Genomic DNA, 15,007 nt, shown 5'->3' with positions numbered 1-15,007 from the left:
ACAGAATGACCAATACATAAATCATAATCACATAATGGGCCGTACTTGGTGCCTTAGACCCATGGGTATGGTGAGAAGACTCACCTCTGCCTGCTGAATACAAAATTTGTTCTCCTAACGGTCTGTAACCTCTCGTGCTGAATAATAATATTAAACAATGTTAGGACTTTAATTAGTCAAAGGAAACCCAAACTCCAAACCCTTCCCTAAGGCCCAATTATCCATCCCTTGCTAATGAGCCCAAAGCCCAAGTCCAAAATACCTAATGAGCCTCTTGGCCCAATAAGGCCCAATCAATATGCCCATGACCCATAATAGATGATATGACCCATAATTCTCATAATACCACCATTCCTAATAATCAAATGAGGCCCAAATAGCTCAAAGGCCCAAAACAGATCCGGCCCAATCAGCAGTGCGTACGCTCGGCGTACCGTTCTGGTACGCACAACGTACCGGGGTCTTAAGGACTACGCGCAGCATATATTGAGTATGCCCAGCGTTCTTCCAGATTAAGCACTTTCTCCATTAAGTGCTTAATATTCGATTCCTTTACGTCCAAAAGCCAGATCTGAGTTGATTAACACGTCCTAAGGCATAAAGTTGCCAACTTTATGCCTTTGCATGCCTCACATACACCCAAAACCTTCATTAAGACCTTTCCAAGGTCCCTAACCTATGCATGAGATCAATACTTCCACCAAGACTTCATTTTTATACTTCAAAACGACCAAGGGACCTCAGATCTGCCATTCTCCTCTCATGGAGTTGCTTAACTCGCCAAAAGAGGTCTAAAGTCCAATAAAGGGACCAAACTAGAAAACCCTAGCTAGATCTAAATATTTAAATGGAAATGTACAAGCTTTTTACCTCCAGAAGCCTTGTAAGATGACCCAAAAGCAGACTCTTGAAGCACCCAACTGATCCAAGCTTGCTTGACAACTCGCCTTCTTGAAAGAACTCCAAAATGACCACCAAAACCCTCTTCTTAGGCTCCAACTTTCACTCACACGCTAACTCAGCTGAAGGAAGACGAAATTGGGCTAAAGAGACTGATAGGGTTTGGTCCCAGAGGCCAAGAGATGTTTAAGTAGGGAACAAGTCCGGGATTTAGGGTTTTGATCCTCTGATGTGTACGCCCGGCGTACCCTCACATACGCCCAGCGTACGTGAGGCTCCTCTGCAATCACTCAGGCAGAGTACGCTAAGCGTACCCATAGGTACGCCCAGCGTACTCAAGGGACCAAATATGCAAAAATATGAATTCTTGAGGGTTTCAAGACATACCAGGTTTTTGGGTGTTACACCAAGCCAACCCGAACCTCATTACTTTGATTCTTACTTCCGAGACTGACATTACCGGGCACAAGAGAACCCGATGCATCTCATGATCAATGTTGTTGCAGCATTCGAGCTCCACTTACTACTGAACAAAACTCATGCGAAATTGCATCAACCATGCCCCAGAGTTGGTTGATAGATCAATGAAAACTCTTCCCCTACTAAATATAGCGGTCGGTACAGCGAGCTAACCAGACCTTCAACGAACATTCAACCTGAGTGGCTCAAGTACATTTTAACCTAATATTTGTTGTTCCATAAAGGAACAACTGGACACAAAGAGATCTTCTCCTAACAACTTCTGATGCAAGGAACACATGCACATTCCTAAAGACATAAACCTGATAACATCTGAAACTACACTCACAGTCTAACCAATCCTTCGTTACCTCGCAACCATGAAGGATCTCAACTAATCCCGATATCCAAAAATCCAATGCACTTCCATTGCCACTTCCTCGGATTCATTGCACTAGAACCATTACAATCTATCTGGATGCTGATCCTCTAAGGAGAACACCCAGTTCTCCCCCACTTAGGGCTCACTCTATCATTGGTTGATGTCCTAAGATCGACTCAACCAGATATACCCCACTCATGACTCTCAGAGAAATAGCATATGTCGACCCTTCGAATAGAAACCAGACAATCATAAAGAAACTATGAACTTTAGGTGAAGACTTAAACACTCTGAACATTCTGTCTCCATACATAATTGCATAATAAAAACATAAACGATGAAAACAGAAAGGAAATAAATACAATACGTACCCATGACAACATCTGGAAGAACTCGGGCCTCCTTGACCTTCAATTGACACCCTTGGCTCCTCACTTCCGGAGCCTCCACCAAGCCCTTGCGACTATCATAAATCCTCAGTGTAGCTAGGGCAGAAGTCCTCGCCGCTCCACTCGTCAGTCTCGGGCATTCGCCCTTCTTGTGGCTTGACTTATTGCAGTGAAAACAAATCAGACTCGATCCTAGAAGGCAATCCCTGCTTATATAACCAATACCGTCGCACTTGTAGCAGTCTAAAATCCTTTCTCGACACACTCCATCGTGCAGTTTCCCGTACTTGATCATCCAGTGGATCCATGATCCCCTCCTTGATGGTGCGAAACACCACAAAATCCCCTCCTATGTTAAACAACATACACATCCTGCTATAACACTCCCTAGGCTCTCCTAGGAATCATCATCTCACTTGTCCCTACCATACCAGGAACCTCTACCAAACTGTCGGTTGCTTTATGCATGCAAATTATACACAATATGTGATCAAATAGACTGTCGAATAAAGCATTCTACCCTAAGCCCACAACCAAACAAGGAACATAAAATAAGGCTAAATCAGTCATTATAGGGCTATATGATCCTAATTGTATATAATTTTTAAACATACCATAGCAATTAACTTCGTCAATATAGATTCCAAGTAATTCATAACATCCGATTCCTCCTAGGCTACAAGGAATCATAAATCAGGCAATTCTATCATGTAATTCCTGAAGTCATCCTTAGCCCTATCATATCATGCAATTCACATAAACGCATAATACTCATGTATGGGTATTTTGGAAATCACTTACTTGAGCTCGGATGATTGTACACATCACACCCCTTTCTTTGTAAAAAAATATTTGGAAAAAAAAATTTTCTTTCAAAAAAAATTATTAATTCCTCAGTTTGAGTTCAGACACACCCGAGAGTATACTTGAATCCCTCTAACCAAGACTCTGATACTAAGTTGTAACGTCCCAAAAATACCAATACAATTTTCATTTTTAAACCATTAAATCCATACAAACCTTTTTTCTAAAACCAATCAAAGTAATATGTATTTCCCATCATCATAGTAAAACAATAATAATAATCAGTATGGAAAAAGCCATCAGGGGATGTTGTGCAGTTAAGCCGGGCTCTTCCCTTTGGAACCGAAAGTACCTGAAAATGTTTAAACCACAAACCCTAAGCACAAAGCTTAGTGACGTCCCCAAAATACTACATAACCAAACATAACAACAGGTCATGCCCTCATATCGGTCACCCCCCCCCCCCCCAACATACAAACGCTCCCAACCCAACATACAAAAATGGCCTAACCTGACATATAAAACAGGCCCATCCCAACATACAAAATGGGTCTAACCCAACATACAAAACGGGCCAAGACCAACATACCAATGTAAGAATCACAAATACAGCTAGCATCCTACACAGTATAGTGAGAAAACTCACCTCAATCCTGAAGAAAAGATAAACCACATACTCGAGCCGACGATATCAAGTATCCTCTTACTAAACATATACATAAATGAACCTAATTAAAAATTAAGGTAATAACTAACTCTCAAAATGTCTAGGCTCGCAATTAAACCTCATTTGGGCAAAATGCCATTTTTCCCTTCCAACACTATGGTTGACCAAAAGTCAAACCGGTCTAAAAGTCAACGGTCAACCCTCGGTTGACTTACGCTCAACATAGCACACTGATCTACGCTTTGTGTAGAGTTACGCTTAGTGTACATAAGTCTACACTCAGCATAGAGCTACGCTTAGCATACAGAAGGCTACGCTCAACGTAGAACCCCTGTTTCTCCAAAACCTCTATTAAGCTCTTAATATAGCAAGCCAAACCCTCAAAATTCTAGATCTGATCTAAATGAATTTCTTAATAAATAAATTCTCTGACTTTATCCCTTTGCATGGCCAAGAAGAGCACAAAACCAAACTCTAAGTCCATATTATCACCTTTTGCTCAAGAACTCATGCATGGATGGATGAGAGTGCCCAAGCTCTCATTTTATGACTCTAAAACCTCAAAAACATCATAAGGAGGCATTCAAATGGTCTGGAGTAACCCATACACACAAAGACCAAGATTATGGGTACAAAAGCATAAAACTCACAACCATACTAGATTTAACATGGACAAGCCTCAAGATGAAAGCTTTATACCTTCCATATATAAATGTTGGCTTGCAAATCCTAGATCTACACACCTTGACGCTTTACACTTGGTTCTACAAACACCTTCTTCCTTCAAAGAGCACTCAAACTTCTGTAAAAGCTCCAAAACTCACAAATGGAGGCTAGGGTTTCAAAGGAACACTTCAGGAGGGTGAAGGTTGAGCATAGGGATGATTTTAAGGAGTTGGAGCACTTAAATATGGCTCAAAACCTTAGGGTTGGGGTTTTGGTCTGCAACAACTACGTTTAGTGTAGCATAACCTACGCTTGGCATAGGTCATTAAACTCGTGTCCGAAATTCAGCACCTACGATCTTCGTAGGGGCTTTCTTATGCAAAGCGTAGGGCAAAATTCTCAATTTTCAATTCAAATTCAAACATTAATAACTTCTTCGTTTCAACTTTGTTTTCGGTGTTCTTTATATGCACGAAAAGGTACTGATGAGTCCCATACTTCTATCTAGTTACTTTTGTCTTAATACATGTCGAACTAAAGCTATATTCCATGCAAGAACCCGATATATAACTTTTCCTATTTTACCCATTGGTTCTAACACACAAATAAAGGGCTTAGATGTCATAACTAATATTATCAACATTGAATAAGGTCTAAAATTTATTTCGTTGCACGATCGAATTACGGTCCACAATCCTGAATTAAAAAAAATCCTGAAACTGGGTGTTACATTGATAACAATAAGACATTCGTTAGTCTTTAGTATTTACTCTTGTAAACAATATGAAATTATTCATTAACCCTCATCCATAACTTAGAAGATTGTTTATTTACCTTTAAATCGTGCCTTAAAATTTTGTACAATCAACTCAAAATCGGGTATTTCAGATGACTAGAATTCCCATAAAGCATCGTAATCTCATCAATGCATCTTAAATTTGGTAGAGCATCGCAACATGGTGGTTAGTTCCATTGTGATATTTTACCTTCAGTTATACATCGTCATTCTGAGCTTTTTTTAAGACGGTTTCTTCTTAAATATTGCATCTACAAGAATTATGGTTATTTCTTAAGAAGTTAAAGTTGGGATGTTTGGGATTGCTTATTTGAAATGCTTATTGACTTATTGTGGTTTGACAGCAGTAAAAAAAATTAAGTGTTTAGATGTGAGTATCTTACAAGCACTTATTGACTTACATAAGGAGTTTTGATAAGTTACTTCCTCCTTACATATTGAATTAAATAAGAAGTTTTTAATAATTTAATTTATTATTATACATATCAATACGATTTTCCAAACACTAAAAGACAAGTTATAAACTTGTTACCTTTGGTACCAGATAAGATACAATTACTTTTTTAAGACTCTGTTTAACATCGGACAAAGCTAATAAGCACTTTTACATAAAATCATAAGTTGCTTTAATAAGCAACCCCAAACTTCTATAATTGATGTCTTGATCAATATCAAGTTATAATAGTTTTGTTGGGTTATGAGGATACAAAATCCAAAAAGGCACATCGGAAGCAACATATAAAACCATCCCATACACCAAAACTAGATCCATGTTTGACCAATCAAATATAACAAAATAAACAACCACAGAAAGATAAAAAAAAAGCATACATTCGTATCCATTGATTTCTTTGGTTTACCCAACACAATGAAAGTTTAAAATCCAAATGAGGATTCTTATTTCGTAGTCGCACCTAAGGAAACAACAAAGCAACCTTGACAACCTCTAGAAACCGTAACACACTAAATCCTAAACGATTAGGGTTTTTCCGTATTGACACGTTGTGTTAAGAAGATGAATATGTCTCGTTCTACAATCAGATCGAGGGTTTTGAGAGTGGGGTGAGAGGTAGCCGAATTCTAGGGTTCTCAACGCTTGTAAATTCGATCCTAAGCTCATATATTCATAGAGGAGGATTTATAACCCTTATAGGATAATTACCTGGTCACTAAGTAATTATATATAAGATTTGACTTACAAATACTTCCATTTAAACCCCATAAGTTCTACAAGTTTCTATTAATTTATTAATCCCTAATAAATTAACAAACTAGCTTCTTATTATTCCCTCTGTAACACTGTAAATTTTCAAATAAATTTTTCATTTTCAAAATCACATAAACTCAACATCACACTTTCCAAAAACCACAAAATGCATAAGTTGTCAAAACACAATTCAACAAATGTTTAATAAAATCCCAAAAGCCTCAAAATCATGATGTTTAACTAGTCTGTACAATCAAGCTGGCGCCTTCCCGCGATCTTGAGAAGTACCTGAAACACATATAACACAACACAGTAAGAACGAAGCTTAGTGAGTTCCCCAAAATACCACATCCACAAATAATAAGCCTCTCATGGCTATAGCTCGACATGGACCCTCCGATCATGTGTCTCGGTGAGGACCCTCCGGTCTCACGGATCAGTGTGGACCCTCCGGTCATGTGTCCCAGTGAAGACCCTTCGGTATCACAGCTCGGGTCGGACCCTCCAGTTCTGTATCTCAGTGAAGACCCTCCGGTCTCACAACTCGGTTTGGACCCTCCGGTCCTAACTCAGTAAGGCACAAAATAATATAGCATATATCACAAGGACAAAAATGCATAATATCACATAACTCAATATAAGCACATAGGACCCTCCGGTTGATAACTCAAATAAGACCCTCCGGTCACACAGCATTACCACTCAGGTAAGTATAGTGAGAAGGCTCACCTCGTAAGCAAAGAAAATATGTCTCGCACTCAACGATCGGTCTAGACTCTGCCTAAATATCACACTCATCTCTAATTAACACTTTATAATAATCACACTAAAGATGTTAGGCTAATCCCTTTTCTAACTCAAGGAAAGAGTGAAAGACCATTTTACCCCTCCATGGTCTCCATATCCATCACTTGACCAAACCCTAAAAGTCAATGAAAGTCAACACTCGATTCAACAGTCCATGTTGACCCAACTCGTTGAGTGCACCTATGCGGCTCGTCGAGTTGTCTCATCAACTCGCCGAGTTGTAGCGCGTCCAGATTATCGGGGAAAACCCTAACAGACCCGTCGAGTTGGCTCATCCACTCGTCGAGTCCCTCAAGTCCCTTTCTCATTCAGACGATTTTAAGCAGAACTAAATCCCTATACTCTCGATCTAGCCTCCCAAGGCTGAAATACCACGTAAAGCTGCAAGCTTTACGTCCATGCATGACACCTAGGGCTCAAAGTGCCAAAACAAGGCTCTATGGAGGGCTTAATGCATAAAACTTGGCCAATAGCTTGGTAAAGCTTGAATCTTTAGGCCCAAGGGACCTCATACAGCCCAGATCTGAAGTTTCAACTTCATTGCATGCTTAAACAAATCAAAGGCTCAAAAAGGAAGATGGAAATGGCCACAAACTCCCTAAAGAATAGATCTAACCAAACAATGATCAAGGTGATAGCTTTTTACCTCCAAAAAGTAGCTAGCACTGAAAAAACACCGGATCCAGAGGCTTCTTCTCGTTCCAAGCCTTATGCTCTTCTTTCTCCTTCCAAGAATGCACCAAATCACACACTTTTAGTCTCCCTCTCTCTCTCACAGATGATACCAGCTCGTTTAGGGTTTCTCTCAGGGTGTTAAAGTGATAAGGGAGGTAGAAATGAAGGCTTAAGGTCCTTTAAATAGGACACAAACCCTGAAAATTAGGGTTTTCATACTCAGCTCCTACTCGTCAAGTTGGGGTCCACCAACTCGTCGAGTAGACTCTAAAAATCACGCGGATGTCTCCAATTCTACTTAGCGAGTTGGGGCCTCCAACTCGTCGAGCCGCCCTGACAAAATGATCTTAATTAAATATTATACCTGGGAGTCGGGATGTTACACCCTCATATCAATAATTGCCTAAATATGTCCTTACGTGTAACCTAATGGACTCTGTCATTAATAGTAATAATACCAAGTGTTCTGATTGCGGACAATAGGTTCTACATAAACAAGAACTTACGATTAAATTTCGATATGAGATCATTTTGGTAGTATCTTCTGATCTCAAGCCAATCGTAAGATCGTTGTATTTTAAAATGGATAACAATCATATTATGCTGAACGGAGTCGTGCAGTGCTTGCCAAGTCCACATCAAATCTGTCGAGGGTCGCCGAGTTCCACTCTGTCCAGCCTTAATGATCTCGATTTGACAACCATGTTTTGTTATGTAATTTCGTATTTTTAAAAAGCTAAAATAATATTTTTGCCAACCGCATCCACACAAATAAAAATTCTAAATTCAAAATTTCACCTAATGTTGCAACTCCACCTCCATACCTTTATGCTATTTTATCAAATATACCCGTAATCCATATTACGCCTTATTATTTTCCCAAGTTTTATTTGATTAATATCATATAACTTATTTTTAAATTAAACCAAACACCTTTATCTATTAAATGAAACAATTGTATTTTTTTAATAGTAAATAAATAAAGTCTTAATCCGATCATAATGAGCCATTTTAGTTGGGCTCCATGAACATGGCTGTTCATTCTTCAATGAGTGGTCAAGGGCCTATGTTTTGGAATCATTAATACCTACAAGGACTTAACAATAGAACATAAGCCCACATCCAAATTAAGGCCCACCCAATCATACATTGATATTATTCAACAATTATATTTGTATGGTTAAAACTTAAAACTCCCCCACTAATAAAGATTGTTTAATATATCCTATTGAAAATTACTTAAGTTTCTTACTAATAGTTAACAATTATGTGTTTTCACTTTGTTGATAAAACTATTTACAACAATTGATCACATTTGTTTTCAATTAATATCAACCGGTGTATATTATATTTAATGTACTTTATTGAAAATCAATAACCAATTTAAATTATTAATGTGTAAAAAATGTGGGGTATTGAGAACAGGGTTTTTTGAAAATGATTTTGTGATGAAAATGATGAGAGAAAGTTAGGAGCTACGATGATGGACACATATATGTGGTTATTTAAGTATCCACATGCATACATAGAATAAATAAATTATATTGTTTTGTAATATAATATATTGTATATGGAATAAAATTGGTATGATATCATATACTCGAATTAAAAATTCAAATAGTTGAAGACATTAAATTCAAACATGCTTAACACACAATAAATTGTGACACAATGTGGAGTGGAATAAAGCTATGTGGCAGCTCGAGGTACATGCGAAGGGTAGTTGATATTGAGGAAGTGTCTTAAATGATTATTATGATATTAAAGTGTAACAAACATAGAGTTTTACAAGGTATTTAATAATGGAGTGGTAAAGTTTGTTTTAAACCAACTAATTATCTAAATATTCATTCTAGTCTTTCATATATTTTTTTAAGTATTATATTTCCAATTTTCCATAAGCTTATATTTTTAGTTATATTCAAATGAAAATAATCTTTTCAATCAATTAAAAGTTGATATAGTTACCACATGCATATTTTCTATACATTTTCTTAATGCGTAGATTAAATAAGTTTTGATTTTGATTTTGACCATTTGATCTACACAAAACTCTTCGATTTTCACATATACCATTAACAACTCTTGAATCTACACATCCATCATTAGCAATCCTTTTTTCCCTCAAATGTACTTCTAGTAATCTCCTTCATCAACCCAAGAACCTTAAGAACTATCAACAATAGAAAAATCTTCGCTTTTCAATAAGATTTCTAGTACTCTCCTTCATCAGCCCAAGAACCTTATGAACTATCAACAATAGAAAAGTCTTCTTTTCAATAAGATCAGAATCTTGATCTAATCTAGTTAGTAGAAGGTTCACCCAACCACCAAGATCAAATAATGTCTATAAGACTACTCCGATTGGGGTTATATTGGCGAGCCGCTCACCCATTCTAAATTAAAAGAAAATGAAAACAAAATTAATTTTGATGAACTAGGCTCCAGACACAACCCTAGCTCACCAATGCTCGCCTCTTTTTATCATTAATTAAACCCACGTGTCAATCACTTGCTAGTATATGTAAAATAGCTTTTGTAGTTGAATTTTAATTTTGTTAATAATTGTATTTTATTTTGAGTAAAAAATTAAATGAAATATATCAAAATACATGATAAATTTTTCTCTACAAAATGATACCAATACTGATATAATATTTTTTATATTTTTTTTTATATAAAATTGGATTGGGTTGGATTGCTAATAGGAGTAAAAGATTGAGTTTAACTGAATTATAGATGTGGAAGAAAGAGAAATTAGTTTTATAATAAATGATTGGGTTGTGAATGAGAATAGCCTAAAGGGTTCTTCGATGAGAAGATGGTGGTCAGAGTTAAAGCATCCATAATGGTAGGTTGAATGAGAGAGTTGAATAAGGTGGTAAGTCTATGTGCCATTGAACTCCAAATCTATTGAATGTCAAAGTGGCATCTCACAATGGTAGAGTTTTGGCATTCAATAAATTTGGAGTTCAATGGCCATTGAACTCTTCAATAGGAAAAATGAAAGTTTTTAATTCTTAAATATTTACTATAAATTACATTTTATAACATTTTATTGAACTTTGTAGAGTTCAATGTATTATAGGAAAAAAATGATAAAGTTGTATGGATTGTAGAAAGATGATGTGGCAGTCCATTGAACTCTATGCAATGCATTGTAGATGCCTTTAGAGAGATGTAGAAGGTGATTTGTGATAAAATGGTGGAAGTGGTTTATTATTATACGATATAGAGGCGTTTTGTCCTATGACGGTTTTTTTCTAGTGAGGTTGAAGAAGAATTTTGGATGAAATTAAATGTTGAAGGTACAAGTTTAGTAACAAGAGTAAGTTGTGATTGAACGAATACTTGAGAGGAAGAGATGTGTCATTCTATGAAGCATATATAAAACATGGTAGAAGTTTTTATGGATAAATGAGAGAAAACAAATGATACCAAAAGAAACCTATCTTCGAACTATCATAACTTTTAATTCGTCTAGAGTTTTGACTTTTGAGGTCTCTCGTCGATCCCACATTTCGTTGTTTAGACATTTAAAATTCAATTTCCCCTAGTTTGCATTTATCGCCTGATTTAATTTTGTTAGTTTTGATTGTAAAATCGTATGATTATCTTGATTTTCAAATTATGTGTTTGATTAGCATTTTAATTTTAGTAAATTTCAATCATTTTTTTTAAATTAAATTTTATAAACTTAGCCTAAAACTAGCATTGAGAGAAACAACTATAAGTGAATAGCCATAATTGGGTATTGTGACCGGAGCCAAATCTGACTCGCAACATCTCACTTAAGAAACAAATGTGTGACACTCTCCGAACTAGCCGGGCACAACACCGAATCAAGCTAAATACTAAAAATACCCATGTCAATCAAGTTTAAACATGGTGGTTACTTGATTAAAAACATCCTCAAATTTAAAATATTATTTTTCTTTCGAAACAAACTATTTCACTTTGTATTTTGCAATCTGCTCTCCAATAAAAATATTAATTTTTTAGTTAATTTTAAGTTTTATAAATTAGGCAATTTATTGTTCTCCAATTCAAATTTAAACCCCTCTTATAAAAGCGGCTTACAGGGTCATAAGCATTCTCCCTTAGAGACTTTTTTAAATACTTTCAACTTTTGTATTTTAGTTTGTGTCATGTTATTGTAATATCCGTCTACTAATTCCATTGTTGTTCTTTGGTGATTTTTCTATGTGATTTATGTTGTCTGCAAATTGTAATTGGGTAGTTTTTTTTTTTTTTTTGTTAGTGTATCTAATATCGGCCTGACACGGTTTTATAAGTGATTATATATGTTGAAGTCTGTCATTTATCCAAAAATGCTCTTTTTGAAAGTTACTATTGGACCTACATATCAGAGCCAATGTCTCGCACCAGGTGGCTTAGCACATCACTGTCTATCCTCATCAAGCTTCTAACTCTGACGGGTAGTGTTAGTGTATCACATATCGATGTGACACGGTCTTATAAATGGTTATATATGTTGAAGCCTCCTATCCTGTCACGTCAGATTTTTTGGAGAGTTAATGAGACCTCATATATATTATACTTTATATCAAAGAGGGGATGAAGGAATGATATGATAATGGTGGACCCATGTGTGTGTGTTTTGGGTGGTGGTGGTGGGGGACATAAAAAAATGAAGTAAATTTTTTTTAATGGTCGGTTAGTTAAATTTAACTTATAAATGGTTATAAGTTAAATTCATCAAGTGAGCTAATTTGTTTATATCCGGGTTTGAATCTAAAATGTTTCCACCTCTATCAAATGTGTTAGTCCCACACTGACAAAAAAAAATAAATAATAAATAATAATAATAAAAAAAAACGATTGTTCACTACGAATAATATAAGAAATGAAATTAAAATTAAGCTTAATGTATATGATAGCAAGTTGATATAACTAGTTATACAAGGACGACATATTAATTATAATTGTTGTACACACTAGATGTGGATGTAGGGCTGGCTCAAAGCAATTTGAGGCTCGATAAAAAAAAAACAGAAAATAAGTTATTTTACATAACTAAAAGATAACATTATAATTTGTTAGGTTAATTGGAATAGTGCCTTAGATGTCTTATAACTAAAAGATAACATTATCATTTGTTAGGTTAATTGGAATGCTGCCTTAGATATCTTAGATGATCGATCTCATTGACTGGTTTTGCCGAGAGAAACGGCAGTGGACTGCCAAGGAAACTCCGTATGCTTATACCGAACACCTTGCCGTCCATGAATTCTTTTCAACATTTTTAACTTTTTATTATGTTGTCTTTGTCATTTTTTGTTTTTTGTTTTTGTTTTTTCTTTTTCAACTTCCAAATAAATGTTTTCTAAGCAAATTTTTTTAAATTAAAACAATGATAATAAAATATATTAAATGTAAGAAAAGAAACCAAAATACCTCGTCGGCACTTGGCCGATGCTATTGCTCTTTTCCGAGTTTCTCCTTCGAACGTTTATGTTCATGATCCCATTTCAATTTTTTTTGGTCATACAAATGATCAAATATATATACAATTACCACGGAAATTTAATAATTTGGGTGCATTTTGTCTTAATATATTTGTAAAATATTGCCCAATTATTCTTCATCTTTGAAAATTTTATAGGAATAGTCCTTATAAAATTATATAACTGACCCTAAGGTGTTCATTAAATCGCACCACGATTTAGAACCAAGAGCGTAGCCAATATAAGGCAAGAGTGAGCATTGGCCCATCCACACAAAATTAAGGTTATAAAAGGAATTAGGGTTGTAATATGACTTATTCCATTATTTTCTTAAATTTAGTAGAAGATAATACATTATTGTCTATGTCGATTATATTTCATTTTAGATTATTTTAATGATGTAAGACAACATCGTGTGCAACTTAAAATAAACAATTTAATTAAAAATGCATATATAGTTACATTTTATTATCGTTTGAAGAATTTTGCAATTTGTTCATATTTTGTATATTATTTGGCCAACCATAAAACAAAATCATGGATACCATACTGTTTAGAACATCTATGATGCGTTTTGTGGTTTGTAATTTTGTCACACCCCACTATGCGGTGCGATTTACGGTTTTGAATTTACAAAACATTGTTAAACCGCACCGCAACGCACCACATATTATATATATTGTTATCGTAAATAGCAGGAAAGTCTTACCATTTCGAAAAGAGCTCAGTAAATGGTCGAGCTAGCTCCTTCTGCATGGCCTAAAAGCTAATAAAGTGAAAGGGTCGTGAAGCAGCTTACTTTCCTTTCATTCCAATATGGCATACTACTGAATCAGAATCAGGATCTTCCAGGGATTGGCCACTCATCTGGAGTATGTCACCAGGTCAGGCCTAGCTGATGAAAGAGCTCGTTTTATGACCATCTTTCTTAAGCAAAAAGAGTAGCTTAGCTCTCATAGTAATTAATAGCTCGAGGCTTTATTTCTTCTATTATAGAATAGAAATCTATAAATGGAGGAGTAGGCTGACAAGCGGTCCTATTTCAGCAGCTTTGCTCAATGCATTATCCAGATCTCGAATCATTGGAATTAGCTTGCTTTCCCTTCTATTATATAAGAAGTCTTCCCCGGTCGGGAATCAATCATACTACGATCGTCAAATCCTACGTTGTCAATAGAACTGTCGGCATATAACCTAGAATCAATAGGAGCTAATAAGATCTTCCCCAGGGTAATTTCACTAAGACTGCCCTACTCCCTTGACTAATATGGTTCAGGTGGAATAGTCGGACATAGAATACAGGGAATGCGCATACAGTGAATAAGACCCCTCCTTTAAGTAGGAATTGGACCAAGGCTAGACTGGATGCTGCTACTACATGTACAACAGCTAAGATTGATTCTCTTACCTGCATCCTTACACCTAGAAAGGTACTTTGTTACTAGCCTGAAAGTCTCAACATCTCCCTAAAAAAGGATTAATAAGGAATGCTAAAAAGAAAGAATCTAAGGCTGAAACTAAAACAACACTATAGCTCCTTAGATTTTGCTCGTTACGCTCCTTAGTAAGTGAATTGGTAGAACTTCAATACACTTGACCTTACTGGCTTTCCTAGTCCGACATCGACTACATCGAAAGAGATAGAAGACTTAGTCGATTAGACCAGATAGAGAATAGGAATTGACAGAAGATAGACACAGGCTATAGAGAAGGAATGCTAAAAAGAGAGATAGGAAAAGCTATGTGTACCAAACAGGGAAATTTATACGGTGATACCTCAAGCCCAT

This window comes from Lactuca virosa, chromosome 3, assembly GCF_052849685.1.
Source record: "Lactuca virosa cultivar CGN04683 chromosome 3, Lactuca_virosa_CGN04683_v6, whole genome shotgun sequence".
In the NCBI taxonomy this organism is placed as follows: Eukaryota; Viridiplantae; Streptophyta; class Magnoliopsida; order Asterales; family Asteraceae; genus Lactuca; species Lactuca virosa.
Note: the sequence above shows the minus strand (reverse complement) of the source record.